The sequence below is a fragment of the Patella vulgata genome, chromosome 2, assembly GCF_932274485.2.
Source record: "Patella vulgata chromosome 2, xgPatVulg1.2, whole genome shotgun sequence".
NCBI classification, from domain to species: domain Eukaryota; kingdom Metazoa; phylum Mollusca; class Gastropoda; family Patellidae; genus Patella; species Patella vulgata.
The window spans coordinates 42724835-42752091 of record NC_065880.2 but is presented as its reverse complement, the minus strand read 5'-3'; the positions used below and the strand labels follow the sequence as shown (position 1 = coordinate 42752091).

Genomic DNA, 27257 nt, shown 5'->3' with positions numbered 1-27257 from the left:
CTTTCATATGCTGACATAGTAACTTCTACTCGTGTTTACATGTCTTTTAAAGTGGCGTCGATCCCCTTCCATAATTTTCGTGTAGATGTATATTGTCGTCGCCACTGTTCGTCCGTCCGTTTGTGGACTCGCTACAGGTCACAATTCTTGTCCGATTTTGACGAAACTTGAAATATAGCTTTATCACCAAAATATCTCGAATGCTTTCGATATTGGCATGTATCGGATCGAAACTGCATGGATCATGGCCCCTGAATGTACGAAAAACCATGTTTTAGCTTGTGGACACTCTAGAGGTTACAATTTTCATCTGAATTTGATGAAACTAAAAATGCAGGTTTATAACCCAACGATCTTGGTTCCTGACGATATTTGCGAATATAGGATCGTAACTTCCTGAATTATGGCCCCTGATTGTACGAAAAATCGCGTTTTTAGCTTAAATTATGATCCCTCTAGAGGTCACAATTATTATCCGATTTAAAAAACCGTTCGAATATTTCACCTTTGCACCGTAATAATGGTTGAGGTCGAATTTCGTGAAAATCGGACCAAAACTGCTAGGCAAAATGGCTGCCCCTCATACGCAAATAGTGTAAAAATATGGTATATCAAAGTTGTGGACTCTCTAGAGGCCACAATTTTGATCCGATTTTGATGAAACTTTTAATTTATGTTTTAATCACAAAGACACTGGCTACTTTCAATAATTGTGACAATCGAACCGAAACTGACCGACACAATGGCCGCCCCTCGTACGCAAATTGTGTACAAATATTTAAAACGAAGGTTGTGGACTCTCTAGAGGTCACAATTTTTGTCTGATTTGGGTGAAACTGAAAACATATCTTTATACCCAAATATCTCAGTCCCTTTCCATATTCGCGCATTTCAGACCATAACTTCTTGGATCATGGCCCCTGATTGTACGAAAAATTTAGGTGGTTTTTTTTTTCGCTTGTCCTCTATCCATCTCTTGCAAAATGTGGGCGTATCCTGCCTGGTAGCCGCTGTTTTTTTCTAGACGTTGAACTCCAGAAACGAAGTTCAAACAGGGATTTGTGTTGCTAAACTTTACTTACTCTGATGTAGACCATACAAAGACGCTAACACTTCGTCGGGCTGTACATACAGAATCCAGCTACGGTGGACAGGGATAAGTCCGGTGCAAATGTGCAGGTTTCAGGAGATGTGGGACGAATAGATCCAAATGTTTCAAAAACAAAATCAAAATGCTCCAGCGACTGACATAGCAGTATGTTATGCAAAAACGAGTGACTTTAGAGAAAAAAAAGATTTGACCGTAAGACTTTCGTGATGAAAGACAACTATATGCATATTTTTCTGCAATGTATGATTTAACTTTTGGTTTGACGTCAATAAATGTTTTACATTGAATTTTTGTGGGTATGACAGCACTTAGTCATTTCGCGTAATCCCTGACCATGATTTTTAGTCATTTCGTGTATTCACTGGAATTGTTAGTCATTGCACGTATTGCCTGGCACTCACATGCATTCACGTAATGACTGATTCGTTTAGTCATTACATGAAATGACTGTTTACGTAAATTGACTGTAACATATATAAATGGTATGGTGTAATTGTCGAGATATTTGGAGATATTTATTTGTGGTGGGGCACCCTACCAAAATGATCCTGGCTGTTGAAAACCTGATGATGGAATGCACATGCAGCTTTCTCTCCCATAAGAGTGTTCATAAGAATACACCACAAACCATAATTACGAATAACCGCAGCAACCACCCTCTGCTACCAAAAATTATGACAATGCAAAGGCTGGGCCCATAAATTTTATTAGCTCACCATGTCACGAACAATAGAGGGATTAACAAGCGTCAACGAGGGAACAATAGAGAGATTAACAAGGGGTTAATTAGTGTGGTCAGTACTTAGCACATATCTCCTGATATGTGAACTACAGCTCACTTGCATTTGCAGAAGTAAACTGAAAGTGACTAAATATTCAGTCTTATGATTCGTGAGATAAACTCACTCTAATCGTTAAATTGATGAATTTTATGAAAACATGACTACACTTGAATATAATATGAATAATGTTGAGCACACATTACACTGTCTTTATAAGGACACACAGAAGTGACTTTTAGATATACAAGAACTTTTTATTATTTAGTGTTTTTACCTATCTTCTATATTTTACTCATTCAGATGTAAATAACTTAATTAAATCAACCTGTCCATAATATCATGCATTATGTATTGGACGTTAAATTTGTAATAAACAACAACTTGATGGACAATCTAATTTTATTTAAGTAATTGCAATTTATGGGATTATCAAAAGCATGCATACAACAACCAATCAGAACACATCGTATACCGAGTCTCACCAGTTCGTACCACAAACACAAAGTGGCTAACCAGTTCGTACCCAAACACACGTTTCGTCCAGTGTCGGTGATCATTAGGGGATGTCTTGACTGGGTTCGATGATTAAGATTTTCTGCTAAGGTTATATATGGGAAAGGCAATTTTATCAGTACCGGACCTCCTGGTTAGTGAACCGGTGCCTTACCCGTAATGTTAACGGTATCCTAATCTTGTGCTAATATATTTTGTACTTAACAGATGAATCTCAGAATCTATATCATATATGTAAATCAAAACTCTCAAAGAAGAATACGATGATACGTATGATACGTGTCTTCACTGTTCTGAGACGGGAACATTAAAGAAGGCGTCATAACTTTAAATAATTGTCCTATACAACCAACTACTTAACTGTTCATATCTTGTCTCTCGGATATTGGCGAAGCGGGTATAGAATATTAAAACATAGATATGACGTCACCCTTTGATGTTTTTAACCATTATATAGGAGAATGTATGCTTTTCTTATTGTTTAAGAAAATACCAATAATAGACACGTATCTGAAAAATGAACATGTATTTTGGGATAATTTATTCTCTGAACAAATTAAATTACAGAACATGAAATTACTTTAAAACCTCATAGTTACCGAAATGTCGCATGACCGAATGTTGATTTCACGTGTTTGTCTACATAAAGAATTCCACTTTAATCCGTCCGTTATATGTCACTTATCCGTTTAATAGTACGTTCGGCACTAGATCGATGATACGTTTTTATACGCCCACATTTTCACATCTTCTTTGTGGACACTCTACAGGTCATAATTTGAAATATAGGTATATATCCCAAAGATCTCGGTTCCTTTGGATATTGGATTTTATGGGACCGTAACTTCGTGGATTACGGCCCCTGACTGTACACACTAGAGGTCACAATTATTAGCCCATTTTGGTGAAACTGAACATGTGTGTTTATATTCCAAAGATATCGATTCCTTGCGATATTGGCGCATCGGACCGTAACTCCATGGATTATGGCCCCGGATTGAACAAAAAAAACGTGTTTTGAGCCTGTGGAACCTATGCAGGTCACAATTTTTATCCGATTATAAAAAACGTTCAAATATATCACCATTACATCATAATGACAGTTGAGTTTGAATTTCGTGAATTGGTTTGTGATTTGATCCTGGGTCCTGTCACTTATATCAGAGTATATATTAAATTTTAAATCAAAATTGGGACGGCTAGTACCCTCTATATTAACCACAGTATTACGAAAATTATCAATATCTAAATCATTCTCATGAGCAGCCTTTCCATCACAACTTTTGCGGCTATTATCCCCCACATCAAGAACATCACAATTTTTACGGCTATTATCTTCCATATCGAGTACATTACCAATGTAATCGGTGTCCAAATGCTTATCACATAATATATTCTCATTATTAATATTTGTTTTCGACTGTGTTGTAAACATGTCGTCTCCATGTAGAATATTTTGGACTGTCTGTGTATGCTTGCATTGTATGACTGGAGTGTTTTGTCACATGCATTCATGAGCATGTGCATGTTGTTTTAAGAATATATCCATTATTTTATGGCTTGTTGTTTTAGAAAACTATCCATTATTTGCATCTCTATGGTGCTATGTTTTAAGTTTGATAATAGCCTCAGACTGTCCATTATGTAAATACAAAGAAAAACTTCGGGGCTAACGCCCCTCGGTTGTTCTTTCTATTTACATAATGGACATTCTTCGGCCATTATCCATCACTTACTCAACATTTTCGACCACGGGTGTATTAATAAAGAAAAGTAATTTATTTAACTTTACATATATTTTAGTGAATTATAATACAATATATCTGTTGCTTTTAAAGTCATAGGAACTGCGACCCCAGTAATTTGTTTTTTCATTTGATCGGTGCTTTGTCTGAAGGTGAACACCGAAGATTATTTGTTAAGATTTGTACGGCTATCGGACGGGTTTATGTTTCGGGAGTCCGTATCGGCGATGACATGGTATTTTCTTTGTTCTGCTTTGTCGACAATAATTTAATTTTGATGCAGATTATTTTGTCGACAATGTCGGTTATACGTTGATATTATTCATTGATTGTGTCATGGTTTATGTTGACATTGTTGTTCAACATTATTGTAAATGTTTAGTAATCTCATCTGTTGGGGATAATTACTATAATCAATGATGCAGATCAGATTGCAACCTTTAAGATTAGAATCAATTACATTTACTTTATCTGTTGGTAGATTGATTCTATACTCCAGTGATCATTATTCTATCTAATGACAGTAGTAATTAGCCCTTAGTGAATTGATATCATCAACTGTTCAATAATACTTCACTTAAGTAGTTAATTCAAATAAAGCCAATACAAGGTACCTGCATTCAAAACATCTGTTGCATCAAATTAACCTGTGTCAATTTGCCACTTGAGGTCTTCATCTTTCAAAGTGATGGTATACAGGAAAATTCTGGTTTCGTCCGAAATGTCTATCTCCTCTAGCCGTTTTCCAAACCATTTAGGGGTCTTATTATCAAGACAGGTTCGGAAGGACAAGCCTTTGACAAGGGTTCGGGTAATTTGGTAAGAATCGCTCCCTTCCCATAACACTTTTTTATACAGAGGCACTTGAAGAGATTGAAATAAAACTTTGTACCACTAATCCCTTCAAGTGTTATTGTAGTATATAGTCAAGCAGTAGTAAGAAGTTTTATTTTAATCCCTTCAAGTGCCTGTGGAATTTTGCTGCCGAGATGTTCTATAGTTTCCACAAAGTGAACAAAGTCTCACTGATCTGAAAAATACATAAATTTCGAACAGATTGAAACTACAGGCACTTGAATGGATTAAAATAAAACTGCTTACTACTGCTTGGCTATATATATCAAGCAGTAGTACAGAGTTTTATTTAATCCCTTCAAGTGCCTGTACTTTTATATTGATCGAAACGTTAGTAAATATACAACCTGGAAAATTGTATACAGTTGCGATTTTCAAGAACGAATTATTAAAATCAAATACAACTACAAAGTTTGATAATCGATGGAACCACGAGAGGTGGTGAAATCATCATATGCGCAACTTTTGATGAATGCATTCTATAGTTAAGATGTTCTATTTTGGGTTTGACAGCCTCGAGTCAAAGACGAAAAATACCAGTTACAATCCTGGCACGGCCCTCCATAATTAACAAAACATAATGCTAGTTGTTTGTGTTCTTGTCGCAATAGTGTGTTTTGGTATAGCGTACAAACTACACAGAAACAAAACAAAAAACACCAATCAAATATTCACATAAATTCCACTGTATTGTTTTTGTCCTTGGTTATATATATCTATATAACATGCCGAAAGGAACATAATTATATATTGAGTGTTGACATTGATTTGAGGACATGTCGGATAATTATTTTGTCAGCATTCCAACTCAACGAACTCTGGGATTCTTAGAGCTGTTTATCGTCAAAATGACAAATATATTTTTATCCCATCGTCATCACGCGTAACTCATCGGGAATCTGACTGACCTTTCGTCGATATTTATATTATTGAAGCCCGTTCTATTTATACGCGAACATTTCAGTGTGGGCGTATTTTGCCATCACGCGGTCCGGAGGTCCGCCCGTCCACAATTGGCTCGTGAACGCGATAAAGGCTACAATTTTTGATTGATTCTTTTCAAATTTGGTTGTAAGCGTTGGAGTCATGAGAGGATGAACCCAAGCAATATTCAACATTCTGGGACGTTAAATTCCGGGGTTATCCCCCATTTGCCAAAAACCTTGTGAACGCGATATATGCTTTAGTTTTTAACGGATTTCTTTCAAATTTGCTGGGAAGCATTGGGGCCATGAGAGCATTATCCCTATCGATATTCAACGTTCTGCGACGTTTTGTTTAAGAGTAATCCCACCTTTGCCAAAAACCTTGTAAATGCGAAAAAAAGTTGTTAACGGATTTCTTTCAAACCTTGTGGGAAGCATTGAGGTCATGAGCGATGAACCCTACCGATACTAAGCGTTCTGCGTCTTACCGTTCCGCGGAGTCATCAAATTTGCTCCATATTGGGTAAGTTGACACAGAAGAGCCGTGTGGGCTTATCTTTATATTTATTTATATTGTCCATTATTTGGACCCTGGATCTCTTCCGTCACATTCGGTGATTATTCAACGATGATACGATCATTATGTCGAATGGGTTAAACTATTAACGAATACATAGAAATAAAGTGCAGCTAAAACCTTTCTTTTTTGTCGGATAAGAAGTTGCGGTTGGACAAAAAACACAAAAAGACACCCAACCTCTAATAAATAAATCACGTAAGAAGTTGCGGTTGGGTTTAACATTCCTTTTAAACAAGAACACGTGGTAATTAATTTTTATTTTATTTTTTTAAAATAGCTTAAATAAAAAGTCGCTGTTTCTGCATACATTTTGTAATGCGATTTGTAGATATTATTAGGGATTATCTGGTGTAGTTGACGGCAAGCTTGGTGATTAGAGGACATTATTGGTAGATAAGGGGTAGAAGATGAGCAAACAAGTAACAAGATGGAAACAAATACACATCTAATGTCGACATAATTTAATTACCACTTGATAATAATTTGTACTATTCAACATAATTGAATTGCGATACTTGTGTTACTCCCAGTACACTATTCGGTCTAATGAGGTTGACAATGCCGCCACTGAAATTCTCTGGAGATAGGAATTTGTTTGCAGAGTATTGATGATTCGATCACGATGTCCTTCGAATTGTCAGCTCATTGTCCAATATGGTCACGACGATACTGTCATCATTCTTTCAGGGCGGATATTGGAAATCCATTGTTCAAACGTAACAACTATTTCTCTGAATTTTACAATGTCTAGATATTAATCATACAAGTCCATTGGTAATGGGGCTTAACGTTTATTCAACTCAACACAGATTGTGTCACTAGTATTTGGTATAAATTTAAATAGTTCGTTGAAACCCACGAGTACAGACGACGTACAAGCATTGGATCGAAACCACGACATAATATTATATGAACCAGTGAAAAACCTTATTATGTAAAACGAACATGTTAGACCCCATCACAGTTACCGTAACTACAACGCTAATCTTTTCCAGACTGTACAACGAAAGCACCTCAGGTTTTATAGGAGCTTACATTCCTTAAAGTACCTAAGTCTCTAACTCAGTATCATCCAAAACCTTCGACATTGAAAACACGAACTATTTGTCAATTTTAATCAACATTGGTGTTGTGGTCTTACCGGAAAAAGATGGGCTTCTGATATCCAATATTTAAGACAAAATAAACTTTTTACGATTGGTACACGAATCGTGTACCATAATGCGTAACAAGCGACCCGAGGAACAAGGTTAGGCATACATGTATTCCACAAGTCATGTCAAACGGTGACCCCCATATTCTTATCAGGAGAGCATGCGCAATAAATACTATCGGTGTAGACTGGAATAACCAGTCGCTAGAGATTGCCATTCGATTGAGACTTCGAACATAACTGCTTTGAAATTAGAGTAAAAACGGAAAAAATTGAATGTAAATCAGTTTATTTACATTCATATTACATTATTATATACGTTGCGACCCATTTGTGTCAATTTGTAGGTCCAATATATTAGCGATTTAGCTCCTTTAAAGTCTATGAACGTCATTTAAGAAGTTGGTGACTTGAATCTATAAAAGGAATATCAGTTGAAAAATGGTTTAATTTCGTTTAATATAAAGTTAATATGATGAATTGAACACATTTCGCAATATTCGGCATCCTCTATTCAGATGATTAAACAGGAAATTGTCAAAACAGACGTAACCAAAACTGCCCGCCCCCACTCTCTCTCTCTCTCTCGATCTCGAGATCGCTGTGAACTATTTCAGAACATTCGTGAAGACACGAAAGCGTCGTCACATTGATCACTTATATAGATGTTGATTATTTAATACCAATCACTTACTATGCATTGTGTCTGATATTTTTGTTATTGTATTTATATACAGATTTGACCTACACACGTGTCGTTATACTATTTGAGAGAATATTCCAATACATTTTATTGTGGATTAAAGCCGTGAAAATACAAATATTTTCCGAAAAATGCAAATGAGATTAAGTCAATTTAAAACAACATTGATGTTGTGTTGTGATCTTTACCAGGAAAAGATGGGCTTCTGATATCCAATATTAAACATTTTACCACTGGTAAACGAATCGTGTATACCAGAATGCGTTTCAGCGCCATTTGTAAAACGGGACACGAAGAACGAGGCTAGATATATTCCACAAGTCATGTCAAACGATGACACCATATTCTTATCTCGGAAGCATACGCAATAAATACTACCGGTGTAGACTGGAATAACGAGACCCTAGAGATTGCCATTCGATTGAGACTTCTCGCGTATTTTTCCGAACATAACTGATTTGAAATTAGTAAAAAAAAGGAAACGATATATACATACATATTACATTATTATATGCGTTGCGACCCATTTGTGCAATTTCTAGGATCCAAATGTTAGCGATTTAGCTCTTTTAACTCTAAATAACGGTGTGTTTTGCAACGCGATAAGTCAATACGCTTAAATATCTGATTGTTTTCACACGCAGCGTTGCATACCCTCCTCCCTCTCACAACAGCCGGCTGTGAATTACTTCTGTATATTCATGGCAATGCGAAAGAATCTTCGCATTATATTAGCATGTTTATTTTTTTTTTTCGAAGTTTTTTGTCTAGAAAGATAAGCTTATTCTGCTAATGGCATTTGTCCCAGGATGGTGCTCCTCATTCCCTATTAGAAATAAAATAGTATTAGTAAATCTCTAATTGATCAATAATTCATATATTTTATTTAAAGGCATATGCATAATAAAAATCTATCTTAAAAATTCATGTAGGAAACTGGAAGTCGATTTTAAAGGAGATGTTGCACGTGTTTCTGTGTTCTAATTACAAAAGAAAGGTAAAGATCAACTTTAAAAATAAATCTTTTAGATATCTCCACTACCCTTATTAAAATGCGTAGCCAAGCTTAAAAATCGCGATGATTTTAGCAAATTTGTTTTATTTAGTGTGCCAAAATTATCTGTAAGCCGTATTTTTACCAATTCTAATTGTCAGTTGCTAGTTCTGATTTCACCAGTGTGTAATTTTGCATTTTAAATTCCGAGGCAAGACGGAAGACATCGGTAGTGGAACCATTCTAGCTTGGACTATCTCCCCTAAAAATATTGCTGAACCATTTCATTCATCCTCAGTATCACCATAGTGGCATCGTTCCGTTCTACTCCACTCGGAACGATGCCATTAGGGAACCGAGGATGTATTTCGTTCGGCTTTAAAAATTACGGCCCCGAACGCTAACGTTCAGTAATAATCTTGCCAGTGGAAATACCCTAACCAGGCTTGGGATTAGCTTTTAATCATCCGCGGAAACGCTACTGCCTACTGTTACCAATACGTCTTCAAACTAGAGCATGGCTAACGCTGCAATATACGTCCACGTTCCTGCTTCCTGTGATATGGTACTTGTTAAAATGAAGAGAATGCAATATGAAATACAATTAGCTGCAATTACTGTAATTTGACAAAAGGCAAAGGAGGCTAGGCGTTGGGTTTGTTTTTCCAAATTTAGAGACTAAAGATAGACATATTGACAAAAAAGGGGCTGTGACACCGCTCCAGGGGGTCGAGGCTTGAATTAAAATAAATAGTTGCTGTCTTTACGATATAAGGAATAAATATGCAAAGTTCCAAAATGATCCATTCAGAATTGCAGTCTGTAGATAATAAATACAAAACTTGGGCGTGGCTCTGCCCCTGGGGGTTGGATTTGGAACAATATAAATAGGTACCACCCTGTTATTAAATGATTGATATGCTGAATTTGAACAAAATCTGTTAATTATAGCAAACTATAGAGTATTTACAGACAAAAAAGTGGGTGTGGTACCATACACCTGGGGGCCAGGACATGCACCAAACTAAATAGTTGCTATCCTTACAGGAATAAATATGCCAAGTTCCAAGATGACCCATTCTGAAATAAATAGGTACAACCCTATAATGGATCATTCCGAATTTGATCCAAATCCGTTGACAATTGCTGCAGCCTATTTACAGACAAAATATTAACAAAACGTTGGTGTGGCACCGCCCAGGGGAGTGGGGGGTCATGCACTAAAATCAATAGTTGCCGTCCTTAGGGTATAAGGAATAAGTATACCAAGTTCCAAGATAATCCATTCATAATTGTGGCCTTTGGGCGCTAAACACAACAATTGGGCGTGGCTCTACCTATGGAGATCGTGACATGCACCAAAACCAATAGTTGCCGTCTTTAGGCTATAAGGAATACATATGGAAAGTTCCAGGCTGATCCATTCAGAATTGTGGCTTGTATACGATAAAAACAAAAACTGGGCGTGGCTCTGCCCCTGGGCGTCGGTACATGCACCAAAATCAATAGTTGTCGTCCTTAGGCTATAAGGAATACACATGAGAAGTTCCAAGCTGATCCATTCAGAACTGCTGCCTGCATACGATAAACACAAAAATTGGGCGTGGCTCTGCCCCTGGGGTCGGGACATGCACCAAAATCAATAGTTGTCGTTCTTAGGCTATAAGGAATAAATATGCCAAGTTCCATGACCATCCATTAAGAATTGTGGCCTGTAGGCAACACACAGACACACAAAGAAAAAAACGGGCGTGGCTCTGTCTCTGGGGTTCGGGCATTCACCAAAAACAATAGGGATCATCCTTAGGGTATAAGATATAAAGAATAGGTATGCAAAGTTTCAACAGGATCTGTTAAGAATTGCCTCCTGTAGGCGTAACACAGACACACTCAAAAATTGGGCGTGGCTCCGTTCCAGGGGGTCGGGCATTCACCAAAAATAATAAAGGTCAGCCTTAGGGCGTAAGGAATAAGTATGAAAAGTTTAAGAATTGCAGTCTGTAGGCGACACGTACAGGCACACAAAAAGAAAATGGGTGTCATGCGCACTCTGTCCCTGAAGGTTGGGCATGCACCACAAACAACAGGGATGTTCCTTAGGGTATATAAGGAATAAGTATGCAAAGTTTCAAGATAATACGTTAAAATGCGGCCAGTAGACGACAAACAAAAACAAAAAATGGGCGTGCAGCGCTCTGCCCCCGGGGATTATCCGTAGGTTATAATGAATGTATGTAATTTGTAAAGTTTTAAGACGATCAGTTTGAGTTAAGAATTTCGGCCTGTACACACACACACAGAGATAGTAGCGACGGCAATATACGTCCACATTAATTATGAATGTATAAAAATATAATTCGACGGATTAACGAGTTCAATGGCTAGCTAAAAGTCAATACATGCGATGTATCTCAACTTTTTTACCTACGCATAACAAACCAGGAGAAAAAATATATATAAATTTATTCATTTATACATCTAAATCCCTATTATAAGATGCCGTGACACAAACAGATAAAGAGATCAACTTAACAAAGCAGGAAACCTGCAATTTGCCAAATAACCCCATCTAATTCTAACCCATGTTCAAAAATTACTATAAATAACCATCACGGGCACGATTTTCGGGATTTTTTTGTTATTGTTCGTAAACATGTATACACGATAGGTTCGCGTGTGAAAATCGAGACGAAGTGCACTCCATATTACACTGGTGGGAAGCCAATTGCAACGCCGTTGTTCTACTAAGAGTTAGTAATTTCTGTAGAGCGAAATATCATCACTTCCATGGTAAAAAGAATTCTGACATCGTCATCGACTTTCATGGCACGCGGTGAGGACAGGTGTAAGTGCCCCGCCCACCCCCGCAAATGACAGCGATTCCCATAATGCAATTGAAACATGGCGCGGAAGTAAACTGTCAACAGAAGTTCAGCTTAAAGTTTATGGATTATAAGTGTAATCGAGTCGAAAAGTAACAACGATATATATATTTCTTATTGTAAGTATTTAATTGTTTGTTAATATCGTGTTTAAATGTTCAGGTATCTCTGTGATATTGAATAGTTTTTGCTTCTTAACATGTCCGATATATCGACAATATAGCCATCATTATATTATCGGTTGACAAAATCCAATAATTCTTTCCCTGGTGATTAACGACAACATTTATGGTTATATTTGAACATGTCATGAACTAAATTTTATTAATTTGTCTCTCTACTTCCATGTAACGATGTGTCATCACGTTCTTCAATGAACAAACGGTTATATTGACATTACCTTAACGTCTGCATCAGTGTGGCATGGCATGGCATAATAATCCTAGTAGTCCTAAAATGTAAAAGGTTGCAGTAGCCTAATAGATTCTACTTGGTTAAAATAGCAATGATAATGTACATTTTTATTTTATTTTACTGAGGTGTTTTTATGTATAGATTTTATAAGCTATGAATGTTGAAGGCGCAATTTTCAGTACCATTATCAGTTATTAGAATAATAATAATAAAACTACAAGTGAGTACTGGTACGTTTCCGTACTTAATTAATGAATGAATGTTACTATAGTCAAACCAGAAAATTTTTAAACATAAAAGATAGGTTTTAGATTCAAATAACTAGAAAGAACCCTCCCTCAAAAAATCAAGTCGAATGGAAAACATAAGCTAGAGGAGATTTTTACATAATTTTTCCCCAAATAATTAAATTGAAATTTAAGTTTAGGCTGTCTACATACATACATGTATATTATAAGCTTACAGGTTCTTTAATATTTCACTCAAGCATTTATGCCCTTTTTAAGTCAATGGCTAATCATATCTCAGTGGCATTTTGTGTCCCGTCATGTTATTAATATCAGAAATTGATAATTGATAATAGCAACATAGTTCATTGTCCTGCCATGTTATTAATATCAGAAATTGATAATTAAACATACATGTAGTTCATTTTCATTAGCCTTCGGTCATCTGATTCATATTTGGCACTTATTTTCAATACCATTTTGAACACGAAAAAATCAAATGCTTTAAATTTATGAGTAGGCCTAACCAAAAAATATTATTTTGCACAGATTCAGATGCAACATGCCTGATTATTTCTTGAAATGCCATGGTATGCACATGTATACTCGCAAGTACATGTAATAAAGTATTTTAATGTTTTTACCCATCACTACATGTACATACTTCTAAAGTCTAATTAATCTACATAGGCCCTACATGTACTGATACATACATCTTCTTTTCTACATCGTTCATACGTAGTTGCTACATTACTGTATGTACATGTAATGACAAATAGGCATTATGTCTGTTGTCTGTATGGATACAAAAAATGATCTGGGTTGTTACAAATAATGATTAGACTGCAACAAACATTAACTGGATGACACAGAAACTAACTGATAAATGGCTAGAGAAAAGCTAATAGAAAAATACATGGCACAGGTGTTTTATAATATATTTTGTTGCAGATGTGCAATTAGGACCTTCTATTTTGATTCAATCAATACCACTAGGACAGAGGACTACCAATTAAGCTTACAGAAGCAATACTGCTCATGGGATCTTTACTGGGGGGTAAAAAAGGTAATTTTAAGCTTTATTTATTATACAGTAAGGTTGGTTACATTGGAGATTTTCAAATGAGTTTGCATTCTAAATTTTAGAGAAATATGCGAAGACCTCAGTGTGATACATGTTAACATAGGCATTTTATCAGTAAATTTATGAGTTGTGGTGTTGTACAATTGAATTATTGTCCCCCGTCTTTCGAGGAAGCAGGGGACTATTAAAATGTGTCTGTCCATCCTTCACACTTTTTGGGACACAATAACTTTCCTTCTAATTGAGCTAGAATGTTCAAACTTGGTGTAGGTGTTTATTGGGTGAATACATGTACCTTGGTGGAGTTCGAAGATGCTTAGACTAAACAGAGATAACCAATTTGATAGGTTGATGCTTTGGGACGTGATAACTGTGGTTTTAAAATATGTGAGAGTGATGAAACTTGGGAGAAGGGTTTAATATAGGCTATGCCTGTTCCCCAATCCCTATTCAGATAGAAATCTGAATAAAAATATTGCTTATAAAAAAAAAAAAATTATATCAATGAATACCTTGACTAAGTTCGATAATGAGCTTTTTCGGCTCAGTAAGCAGAGCGGTAAGCTATTTGATTGGTCGACACTTTGGAGCTCAATAACCTTGATTCTAATTGAGTGAGTGTGGTGAAACTTTGTATATTGTTTCATTCAATACCATGACTACACTGTAAGTTCGATGATGATCATTTTCTGCTTTTGCTAAGTAAATACTTCACTGTTGGCTTGTTTTAGCTGTTTTCAAGGAGTTTAACAAACACGGGTGAAAAATATGGGCAGGGCATCTCAAAACATCTCAACAATGTACATCATATTTAATTCTTGGTACATGTCAATGCTGATTGCTTAATCAATGTCAGACATCATAGGGTCAAAAGCCCCTTGTGTGACCCCTGACATGGCCTCCGAGTACAACTGGTCAGATCTTCATGTAAAAAAAAACGAAACAAAATACAGTGTAGAAGAACATAAGACAAATAAAAAATATATTAATTGTGATGACCCCCCCCCCCCCAAAAAAAAAAATAAAAAATTAATTGTTCTTTTGTATTTCTGTAATATGTGGGTGTATCCATAAATAATTTGTGTGTACATGTAGGTTCATCTTCTTTTGATGTATACAGTAAATTGTAAATCTACAAATCTAGCCAATCTTTAGAAAAGGTACATGTGCATTGAATAAGTCAAAGATTGAAAACAGAGTGATTAGATTTAAATTTGTGGTTCATACTTATAAACCGATAAACCGGAGGCTCCGCGCGGGGGTCGGGGGCCATCAAATGGGCAGAAAAACAACTTTTCTAGAGTAAAATTTTGCATAGAATACGAAGCCGAACGGTAATCAGTCCGCCGTTGGGTATTTTCGAGATATTCGGGGTCAAAGGTCAAATGGGTTCATTTGCACTGAAAGAAAGTGAATGCACAGTCATTCTTGTATCATGAAAATAAGCTGATAATGATCAAAAGTATTTAATCACACTTTCAAAAAAATTGTAAACTTGTTAAATTCACCTTTGTTCTTTGTGACCCCAGAGGTCAAAAGGTCACATTTTCCGTTTTAGCACTAGGAAGATTTAAAGTAATAAATTTCAGCGTAAAATATAAAAACTAAAGCAAAACCTGTTCTAATTAATAATAGGAACATTTAAAATTTATCTTTAGGGGGTCTTAGCACTAAATGAACTTATCAGTGGATACTCAATTGAGATCACTGTTTTTTTTCCACATTTTCTTAGTGTACCGTTCACAGGGCTGGGGTCATTACATTGCCAATGTAATTAATTACATTACCATTTACCATTACTTTTTAAATGTAATCATTACAATTACTTTCTCAATTTAAGCAATGTAATTAATTACCACTACCCATTACATTGAAAGTAATTAATTACTGTACCATTGCCCATTACTTTATGACTATATAAATAACAAACAATTTTCATATAAATTAAAAAGACAACCTTATTTTTCTGCCATGAAGTACCTACAAATTCAAACTAATCCTTGATTCACTTAATAGATATTTGTTCATGAATTGTTATTTCTAGCCCGTCTTCATTAGCCCAGTTTAGGAGCAAAACAGTAGGACGTTAAACCCCATTTCATTTCATTTCATTTGTTATTTCTAGATATGATAACATCAAGGCAACTTTTATAGTGACGGGGAGTGGTCATACTGCACGCAGCGACCCATATTGAATAATTAGAGGACTATTTTGTGATTCGGCTTTGATTAGTTTGACATTTTTTCATACACACAGCGGCTAAATAAACATATTTAATTTCATTCAATATGACAATATAAGAGAAATAAATACTTTTAAAAATTTCTAAAAGCATACTCCGTTTTTTCGACTAAAATCGTCGATGTAGGAATTTAAATGTCGGTTAATTAGCTTAGGGCCTATTCTCAGCCGGAGCTAGCTGTAGATAGGCAGCCTAAGTTTGGGATGGGGCAGTGGTGACAAAAACTGACATTTCCACTGTACGACTTGAAAAATAAAAGTATAGTTAATTAATTGTATTTTTTTAAATTAATTTTTTAAAATTGTTAATCAATCCAAATAGTTTGTCTATAATACATGTGTATATTGTATATTAACTGGTAAATTATTCAGCATGACTCTAAAACAAAATATATATTAGTTTTAAAGATACATTCCCACGTACAAACTGGGTGATTTAATAGTACAATATGGACTAAAAACATATTCAAACTAATTAATTTGTCATAATTTTGCTTCAAATCCTTCTCAAACATTGTAATTGTGAAGGAATGCCCTGCTATAAAAATTCTATCAAACCAGGTCATGTTTACGTCACGTGACTTACCTCTCTTGGAAGTCAGAGGAGAATTCATTGCATGTAGACGGTGTTGTCTTTAATCACTTACTATTTATTACAAATATCGAATCCTAATTAAATTCTCAGATTATCCACTACCCGCGTTTTTTTCCGTGATTTTTATCTCAGAAAGTGTTGTACGTCTAATTCTTCATAAACATCAAGCGCTCAATGTTCGCATATGACCTTTGACATCACGCGTGCAGAAATTCCTAATCGTCAGGCTGTCGATTAGGGGAACCCTTACATTTTTGTCCTGGATACGCTCCATGAGTGTATTTTGGGGAATCCAGTATTTTTCTAGTAAGATTGGATATCTCTACTTTCCATATATACCAAAATTGCCATACTTTTATTGGAAATAACCACCCGATAAATACTTTTCTGGGAACCCATCTTTAAGTAACCATAAAATGATGAGATACTTGAAGGTCATTGTTTGTTACCTTGAGGTTAAGATTAAAGTGTAGTAAGACTATTTATGTCTTTTAATCTAACTGATTGATTGATTGGCTGTAAAAATATACATCTTTTCAGAAATCCTCTTTTTAGGTTACATCATACATGTCTTAAAAAAAAAAGGGTTCTACATAAAAAGTAATAAAAGAAAATGTTTAATGCCTTCTTATTCTTCTTATAATGAATTGGATTTGTGTCAAAAACACTTAATTACTTCTTTGGTGCTATAAAATTAGAGACTTGTCATATTGGAAATATTTAAATGTGCCATATATTGCAATGCTATTTTTACTAGTACATGTATGAGAAATAAAGTATATAGGAATTTATTTTTTAGCAATACATGTAGTTGAGTGAATTGCTTTGGGATATGATCCAACACTACAGTCTGACAGTGATCTAGGATCTTGAAATACACTCATACTGTATTTTGTTTGAAATCTTCATGTTGAGACCACATCAGCATCACTTTGTTTATAGGAACCACAGAGATTATGTTGCCTAGCATTTATGCTAGTTGACATTAAAAGTCTATTAAGAAATCCAAACATACAAGTCCTAGTGAAGCGAGGTATTATAACAAGATGTCTAGGTTTTTTCATTGATTATGACATGTTTTATATGTATACCAGACACCAGTAACTATATTATTTATAATCAATGTCTTCATTTTAAAAAGGGATGGCTTAAAAAGTTCAAATTTTTGTTTTTGTTCAGTTACAAAAAGTTTTTGTTCTTTTGATACATATCTACATTTTCATGTGGAAATATATTGTTGTCGTCCCTGTCTGTCCAGGTATCCGTTCAAATTTTGTTTGTGGGCACTCTACAGGTCACATTTTTTATCCGATTTTGACGAAACTTGAAATGAGTCCACAAACAAATTTGCTTTTTAGGTTGTTCTCTGTCCATCTCTTGCAAAGTGTGGACATATCTTGCGTGACGACTGCCTGTTTTAGTCTACATTTGTGTAAAAATGACCCTTTATATCTTATATACAGTAGAATCTGCATTAAGCAGCCACCCATGGGAATTTTCACGACTGACCGCTTAACGGGAGTGGCCTCTTAATAAAATCTTAGTGTTTTTTTGTGCTGACATGAAGTACATTTTACGCTTGGATGCATCGGGAGCAAATACCAATACTTGCATTGGTAATTTTGGCAGTTGCTGAAACTTGCTTGGAACGAAAATTCATTACTCAAATCTCGGACATAACTTGTCATTTTGTACCAACCTTCGATACTACTTTCTATCATTGTGATGCATCCGATAATATTTATCCATTTTTGAGAAGAAAATCGATGAATTAATTTTATTTTATCAAAAAAGCACATGAACAAAAAAAACATCGCTGATTTTGTCACCGATTTACAGGGGGTGTAACTCTGTATGTAATGTTATAGGAGGCGCTAAAACGTCTGTTTAACAACAAAGTGGCAATGGAAAAGAGATACTAGATAATCGTGACAAAACTTGCAGCTTCGTCAGTACTTTTAGTTTATTCAATCAGTATCAAATAATGTTTCGTTAGGTGTGAAAACAATGATCAGGTTAGTCGTTTAATAAAACAAAAGATTAATTAACAGATAATCCTGGGTTTATTGTTAATTTCACATTTCTTTTTACCTGATCAGTGGGGGTCCAGTTAATTAACTATAACTCACGGGATTAGCGGGGGTGGTATGAGGTACGACAAGATGGTATCATTTAACAATGGCCGTTGAATGGGCGATGTTTTGTTAAATTTATTAGTAAAATAGTGACTGCTGGTCACGTTAGAGGAGTGACCGTTGAATAAAGAGATGAAACAATAGAATTTTTACAAGGGGAATTTATCGTGACCGCTTACAAGGAGATGTTGCTGAACAGGAGTGGCTGCTCATACAGATTCTACTGTATATAGAGCTACGAAACAGTAACATATATGGCCAATAGCCACAGATCACCAATATTACGCCACTTGACTAAAATTGTTAATTCTCGTCTCTTAGACCGACTTTTGTTGGGTAAAATGCTTTCTACTACAGATGGAGCAACATGTGCCAACCTCTTGCCCAAAAGCACGTACATGTATGAGGTACATCATGAAAAACTTGAGATACACAAACTGGAAATAGAGATGAGCAAACATGCAATTTTCTGTCCTACATGTCAACCTAACCAAGCTCTTAACTTTTGTAGCCTTCTGCCTCGAAATCATGAATATTCATCAAAACCTGGCATAAAATGTATATTTAAACCCTTTTCTTCAATTCTACACCAAAAAGTCAACAAAGGATGCTGTGCAAAAGGGTGAAAAAGAGAAAGGGTGAGAAAGACTAATTTTCATGGGTCAATAATTGGTGAGCTTTTGTGGTTGAGTGGAACAAGCTAAATTCCCTCTCATGGTAACACACTAATGTTTTTTTATATATATTTTTTTTATAAATTTTGTATAGTCTAGCCTACAATTCTTACCGAAGTTACATGGATGTTTTGACACTTACACCTGTAGAAATTTCAAAGCATTGTAGGCTGCATGTATATTCGCATCTTCCATAATTTTATATACATGTACTGAGAGGATCACAAAGCTACTGGTGGACACATGTTTCAATGCATGACAATCTATGTTTAACTGATCATCTGAATTCATGATCTTGGCAAAATTTCAGTTGCATGAGCTTTTGTTGGTTATTTAGAGAATATCATGACTGAGTATTTATAATGTTTTTAACAGAGTTATGTACTTTCAATTTACTAATTTTACTTTCAAGAAATTCCTTTTTTTCACAAAAATATTTCATGTCTGTATAATATGTATAAATATAGATCTGTTCTTACCAGTACCCTGCCATTGTATGATTAGATTAAATTGCTAAACATTATCTAAAGTATGACACAATGTACTTGTACTTTCAACTTTTAAATTTATGGTCCAAGGCCCTGTTTCACAAAAACTTAAACTAAAATCAATAAAATGGATTTTAACTAAAATCAAAATAAAATTTTAAATTTTATGCATTTCACGAGGATTGATTTTAACTTAAAATGCAATTTTAATCGATTTTAATTAAAATTGCTTGCACCCACGCAGTGCACATTTCCGTAGCGGGCACATAGACTGATAGAGTGTAAGCAAATACGCTTCGAACCTGAAAACTGTTGAAGGTCAGGGTTAGAAATTCACGCGAATCTAATTCGCGCAAGGATTCTCGCAAGAGATTACGCTTCGAATCTATAAGGATTTGGGTAAAATTTTTCTTTTAAAATTGTCGTGTCCAACTGTTGAATGTCAGTCAGGGCCAATGTTCTCAATCGGCTGTACATGTATTTTGTGGGATTTAGCCGATTGATGTTTAATCTAGCCGATTGGTAAAACAATGAATCGGCCACATAGTATCATAAATCAATCTACTTGTGGCTAATATTACAACGCGTTAATTATTATTTGTTAATAAAGAAGTGTCGGCTACAACAACAGTCATACCTTAGTGAGAATCGGCCATATGTGGTTCATAATCTGAGTAATTAGCACATTTAACGGTGATTTTGATAATCCGGTAAAAAAACAAGCTTGCTGATAATTCATAATAAGTTCAGTAAAATACGCCATGTGGTGAATGAAGACGATCTCGGCATGGTTTGCGAATCGCGCATCTTCCACGCTCCGTCCGTGTGAATTCCAGGTACCGATAGATATTAAATAATAACTGGATCATACTTGGATGGATTCAATGATCAGTTGTTAGGTAAATTTAAATCTTCATTGAATATAATCCCATGATAGAACACCGAATACACGGAGAGAGAAACAGTGGATATTTTCCCAACAGAATCTCGAATGCCGAATTCCAATGACACATGACATATCGGTTGGAATTAGGTCAATAAACCAGTTCTGAATAGCGTTTACCGTTATGATTTTTTATTTTATACACATGCTGACAGAGACTTAATTTTAAAAATATTATTGAAGGCTATATCATAGTCGTACATAATTTTATTTTATAGCAACTTTAGTTATGGTTATCACGTGATCATTGTGCCGTTTGTCAATCATTGACGATTGAATAAAAACTTTTGCAAGTTATATACGTGACTAGTTATGTGATGGACAAAAGACTACAAATTGTGCTATGAAGAAATGCCATGGTGCTGTATCAGCTTATTTTGACTACGTCATTTTCTGGATATTACTTTTGACACAATTTAAGTGTTTACCAAAAATTCCATCTGATTTTTTTATTTTTATCGTTGTTGTATTTTAGTGTTTAGATTAACACAATAAACACAATTTTGTTTTTTAGACAGTATTATTAATTAAGATTCGGAGGATTCATGCAGATTCCATACATGAGAATCCTCTTAGAATCTCGCAAAAAATGACGAATTTCTAGCCCTGCAGGTTGAACTAACGGTTACAATATCAATGGAGAGGGTTACATACGTTGTACCAATGTTTGCACATGGTCAGTCGTAGAGAGATGAATTAAATGAGTTTATTGCGTATTATTCGCTTCGAAATGTATCGGTAGGTTGGCCTTGAACTTGCATCCTGCTTTCCTGACCTTGGCATTGGCTTACTCGCAGGCTTCGATGGAAATAATGCATATTGATAAACTAAATCGCTTGACTTTCCTAGTTTTATGGTATTTTGGATAACAGAAACTATTGAGAATTGTCACAAACATGTGCCTATCTGTCTTACTCAGTTAAAATGAATTTTTCCCAAGATAAAATACATGTAGCTTTGGCCCCTAAAATTGATCTTACATGTATTTACATGTATGTTGTTTATTAACGTAAGCCTTCATTAAGAAATAATAAATTTATGATATTATTATTAAAATTTAATTTCAAATAGGCCTATAATATTTTTCAGTAAACATATTTGAGGTTATTCATTTATCTTTTTATATGCCCACATTGAAATGTGGTCATATATATTGTCATTGGCCCGTCCTTCCGGCGGTCCATGCGATTGTCCGTCCGCCATCCACAATTGCTTGTGGATGCGCTAGAGGCTACAGTTCATATCCGATTGACTTGAAATTTATACACAGTGTTTGAGGTCGTGAGATGAAGAAGCCTATTGATTTTCAATGGTTTCTGATAATTACTACCAGGGTTATGACCCTTGATCACTTTGAAAAATCTTGTGGTTGCTCTAGAGACCAAAGTTATCATATGATTGACTTAAGATTGATAAACAGAGTTTAAGATTTTGAGACGAACAAGTATATTGATTTTCAATGAATTTTGATAATTTGAACAGCTAAATCCAAGATATTAAATGTTTCGTATCTAAACGTTAGCATGGGGCAGAACTAAAAGCCAAACAATTTCTAATGATTCTCTGATAATGAGTTGTTACTCTTAATCGGACGACTCAGCTGCTGCGGGCGTATGTTTACTGTGTAGGCTACACGAAGATATTTTCTTTATAGATAAGAGTGCTCTTTTTCCAAGACATTAGATATGAAGTGAATAGACGGGCCATATTATCATTATTCCAAATATATCTATATGTCGCAATAGATCAATACAACGTAGCTAGCCCTAATCAATGTTGGTTTATGTCGTGATTTTAAGTTAGTCCCCGAAATAGATTTGTGAAACGCCACTATTTTAAGTTAAGATAAAATTTCAACTTAAAATATTATTTTAGTGGATTTGAACTAAAATCGTTTTGTGAAACTCATCTATCTTAAGTTAGGATGTAATTTTAGTTTTTAAGACGATTTTAAGGAGATTTAAGTTTTTGTGAAACAGGGCCCAGTCATAAAAATGTTCAAGATACTGGTCAAATAAGTGTTAAGATGACTTAGATGGCTCCCAGTTTTCTTCCTGTAGTTATTTAGATGGCTCCCAGTTTTCTTCCTGTAGTTATATTTAGAAAAATAAAAATACACATTTAAAGTATGTAGCAAAAATGTAAAACTGTTTCAAAACCTTTTTGTAGATTTAATTGTTTTGCAGGTACATGTACATGTATATTTGAAAATACTTTACAGGGAAAAATGACAGCTCTGGATGGTTGAGCAAGAATTGATTGGGGAATATTACAAGATCACAACATTTTCAAATACTGCAGAAATGTTGTCATTAGCTAATTAATTCAGAGAGATATTAGAATCAGTTCACCGAATTTTTTCCCTAACTTTATACCTTATCTGAGGTGACCCAGATGTTCAGCGTGTATGTACATGTAGTGTAATGTCCACAGCTAATCTGAGAAGTGGACAGATTCTAAAGTGTAGTAACCAATTCATTGATGTACTGAACAATGCAAACACATGTAGACTACAATTTGATAAATAATTAATGAAATGAAGCAAAATTTATGCCACATCATTACATGAAGAACTGGTAAGCTTCTTAACATGTATAGGTTGGCTCTCTTGATGAAAGAAGGCACAAAAAGGCTAGGCATAATCTGCAGACAATGTTATCTATAAATGGCATAATTTATAAGGGAGATAGGACAAACAGAAACCTGGTGAATAAATGTCCAGTGTGTCTATTAGACTGTTTATATTATAAGATTATCAATAAGCTTTCTCTTTCATCTGACATTTATGATAAACTCTGGGTCATTCTTTGGTGGGATTGTTTACATAGATGGGGTATAAACTATAAATATAATGGAAGATATGATGATAAATTGTGAATGAATGCAAGGTTTCCACAAGTTGTGAGCTTGCATTAAAGGCTCAATACCACTCTCGTTGTAACTGAATAATATGTCCCAATCTTTATTCTGGTCAACAAATTGTACTATTTTACAATATTCCAATTAATTGATGATACAGATTTCATCTTAACACACCTAATTTAAAAAATTGGAAAAATTCAACTAAATGATTTGAAAAGCCTGATGTAAAGCTTTTCAAATGTGACTTGGATTTAAAAATATTTTTGAACCCTCTGAACAAGTAAAATAGGATTTAATGGATAATTTACACAACAGGTAGGACACTTACACATCTAGTACTTAGAATAAGGCTATTTTTTATTTTCTGGAGCTGTCAAGCCAGCAAGAGTGTTATTGTCCCTTTAATGAAGAGTTATAGTTATATATGCTGTTAAGATACTTAAGTTAAGCTGGATTAAAAATGCTGCCGATTGTTAAGCTAGCTTAACTTTTATTGTCTTAACACAAAAGTGGGATAGATAAACCACAGTACCTATCTTCAAGAAGGCTTTATATATGCCCACATTTTCATGTGGATGTATATTGTCGTTGTTTGTGGACACTCTACGGGTCACAATTTTTATTTCATTTTGACGAAGCTTAAAATATAGGTCTATCTACCAAAGATTTCAGTTCCTTTCGATATTGGTATATATCAGACTATAATAGTCCGTTCATACGCTTAAGTTGAACTGGTTTAAAAACACAAATGTGGGGCAAATAAACCAGTTTAAAAACCCCAGCTCGAGACCTGTCTTCGAGAAGGCTTTTTATTTTAAACTGGTTCATCTTAGCCGTCTGAACGGGTTGGCTTAAAAAACCCAATGTTATCGAAAGCGTGCGAGAACCGAATAAAGAATATGAAGCTACCAATGCGTAGTTAACTCTAACCTCCGACCGAAGAGGTCAGAATAGTTAAACTGGTTTGGCTTATAGTACGTGTAAACGCAACACGATTATGAACTGGTTTAAAAATAAGCGTCTGAACGGGCTATCTTCATTGATTATGGCCCCAGAATGATGGCCGAGTTCGAATTTCGTGAATATTGGACCAAAATTGTCGGACAAAATGTCCGCCCTTCGTACGCAAATAGTGTAAATATATGATATGTCGACCCTCTTAGAGGCCACAATTTTGTTCCGATTTTGATAAAACTTGAAATGCATGTTTATAACCCAAAGATCTTGGTTCCTTGCGATGTTCGCACATATCGGATCATAACTTCCTGAAATATGGCCCTTGATTGTATGAGCTTGTGCTCCACCTAGAGGTAACAATTTTTATCCGATTTGAAAAAAAAACGTTAGAATATATCACCGTTACACCCTAATGATGGCCGAGTTTGAATTTTGTGAAAATCGGACCAAAACTGCCGGACAAAATGGCAGCCCCTTGTAATCAATTAGTGTAAATACAACTACAGTGGACTCTGTATATGGTACATGTATATCAAGGGTGTGGTGGACCCTCTAGAGGCCAAAATTTTGATCCGATTTTGATGAAACTTGAAATGTATGTTTTTTCAACCCAAAGATCTTAGTTCCTTTCGATATTCACGCATATCGGATTGTAACTTCCTGAAATATGGCCCTTGATGAGCCCAGTGGGTCAATCTAGCTGAAAATTGTACCAATTTTCTCCTATATCATATCAATGCATGTATATCTGGTATCATCAGAATGTAAGTCTGCCGGATTTGACAAGAGTTATCTAATTTCCAGACCACAGCTAGGCTAGATTAGCTGAAATCTGTACCACCTAAAACAGCTTTGGAGTTGTTCAGTACCACGAAGGGAATCATACGGAGTTACACCCCCTGTAAATAGGTGACAAAATCGGCGATGTTTTTTTGTTCATGTGCTTTTTTGATAAAATAAAATTAATTCGATTTTTTTCACAAAAAAGGATAAATATTATCGAATGCATCAAAATGGTAGACAGTAGTATCGAAGGTTGGTACAAAATGACAAGTTTATGGAAGTTATATGCGAGACTTGAGTAAAGAATTTTCGTTCGGCGCAAGATTCAGCGACGGTATTGATGTTCGCTTCCAATGCATCCAAGCGTAATATTTAATTTATGTCAGCACAAAAAGCACCAAGATTTTATTACGAATCCACTCCCGTGAAGCGGTCAGTCGTGAAAATTCCTTTGGGTGGCTGCTTAATGCAGATTCTACTGTATTGATCAATTGCAAGTATCGATGGTTGCTCCTGATGCATCGATGCATAAAGTTTTACTTGATTAATATCAGCACTAATGAGTGAATGGCTGTTACACATGTATGTCAATAAATGACATGGTTGTTGATATTGAATGTTCAAAATGCAAATCAACCCTGAAATGTCAGCTAAATTATTCTGATAGGCCTACATTTGTGTATACAAAATCTTGTGTAAGCTTATGAATATTTTCACATTTGTTAACAGGTATAAGATTCTGTCTGTTATCTTCTTTCCATTCCCATCAAAACACACTGGTTATGTGTTTTGTTGTTTTGAAGCTTTTGGGCTTGGAAACCAAGAGCATTTCATGGAAAGATGGTCTCCCCCCTCCCCTCGTCATTCGTAATATTTTCACGAGAGACTAGTCCAGTTTACATTGTTCGAGCCTATTCCTCATTAGTCCTGATGTATTGATTACAGGTATCACCAAAACTCACTATCCAAGTAACCAAATTAATACGTGTTATTCCTACCTTTGTATTGCATAATAATATTAATATTCATACTTTTTTTTGTGAAGAAAATCCTTCAATTGTTTTTATCAAAAAAGCACTGTTGAATTGTCCAGCTATTTTTAGGGGTATAACATTTACAGAGGGTGATCGGTACCTTTGAAATTCTGTTTTACCAATATACATGTATTGATTTCCTTGTGATGGGATTAACTCTAATCAATCTTTTTTTAATACAGTCATTCAGTTATTTGATTCTTAATAAACATCTTTCGCTAAATTTTTGAATTTCACTGTAGTGTTAGTATTATAATTAGTCAATGAAATAATAACTGCCAACTGCCACCCAAACATTTCAATATGAAGAAAACATTGATTTGCAACTAAATGAAACTACTGTGAAATTCGACTTATTTTTGGCTTTAGTAGGGTTTTCTCTTGAAAATATTATTGCAGTAGTATATGTGTCACAATACACTTGACTATTTTGCAATACGATTTTTCATTGCAACAAAGAGTCGTAATTTCTGTGGAAATTAAAAATTTCAAGTTCATGTAGTAGAATACATATCTGTTTTTATTGAACTATCTCTGACATTTGTCAATTAGAACAGTTTAACTGTTTTCGCTTT

At 35.0% G+C, this 27257-nt stretch overlaps 1 protein-coding gene across 2 annotated transcripts in view; it reads left to right on the top strand.

Moving 5' to 3' along the window:
* The first annotated feature begins 12062 nt into the window (after positions 1 to 12062).
* Positions 12063 to 27257, top strand: part of LOC126811388 (diacylglycerol kinase zeta) — a 300069-nt gene continuing 284874 nt past the window's right edge. The window contains exons 1-2 of one of the 2 annotated variants that reach the window (XM_050536970.2): positions 12063 to 12363; positions 13837 to 13951. The gene's annotated coding sequence lies outside the window, so the exon portion shown is untranslated. The remainder of the gene's footprint in view (positions 12364 to 13836; positions 13952 to 27257) is intronic. The other variant, XM_050536971.2, reaches the window with a different exon arrangement.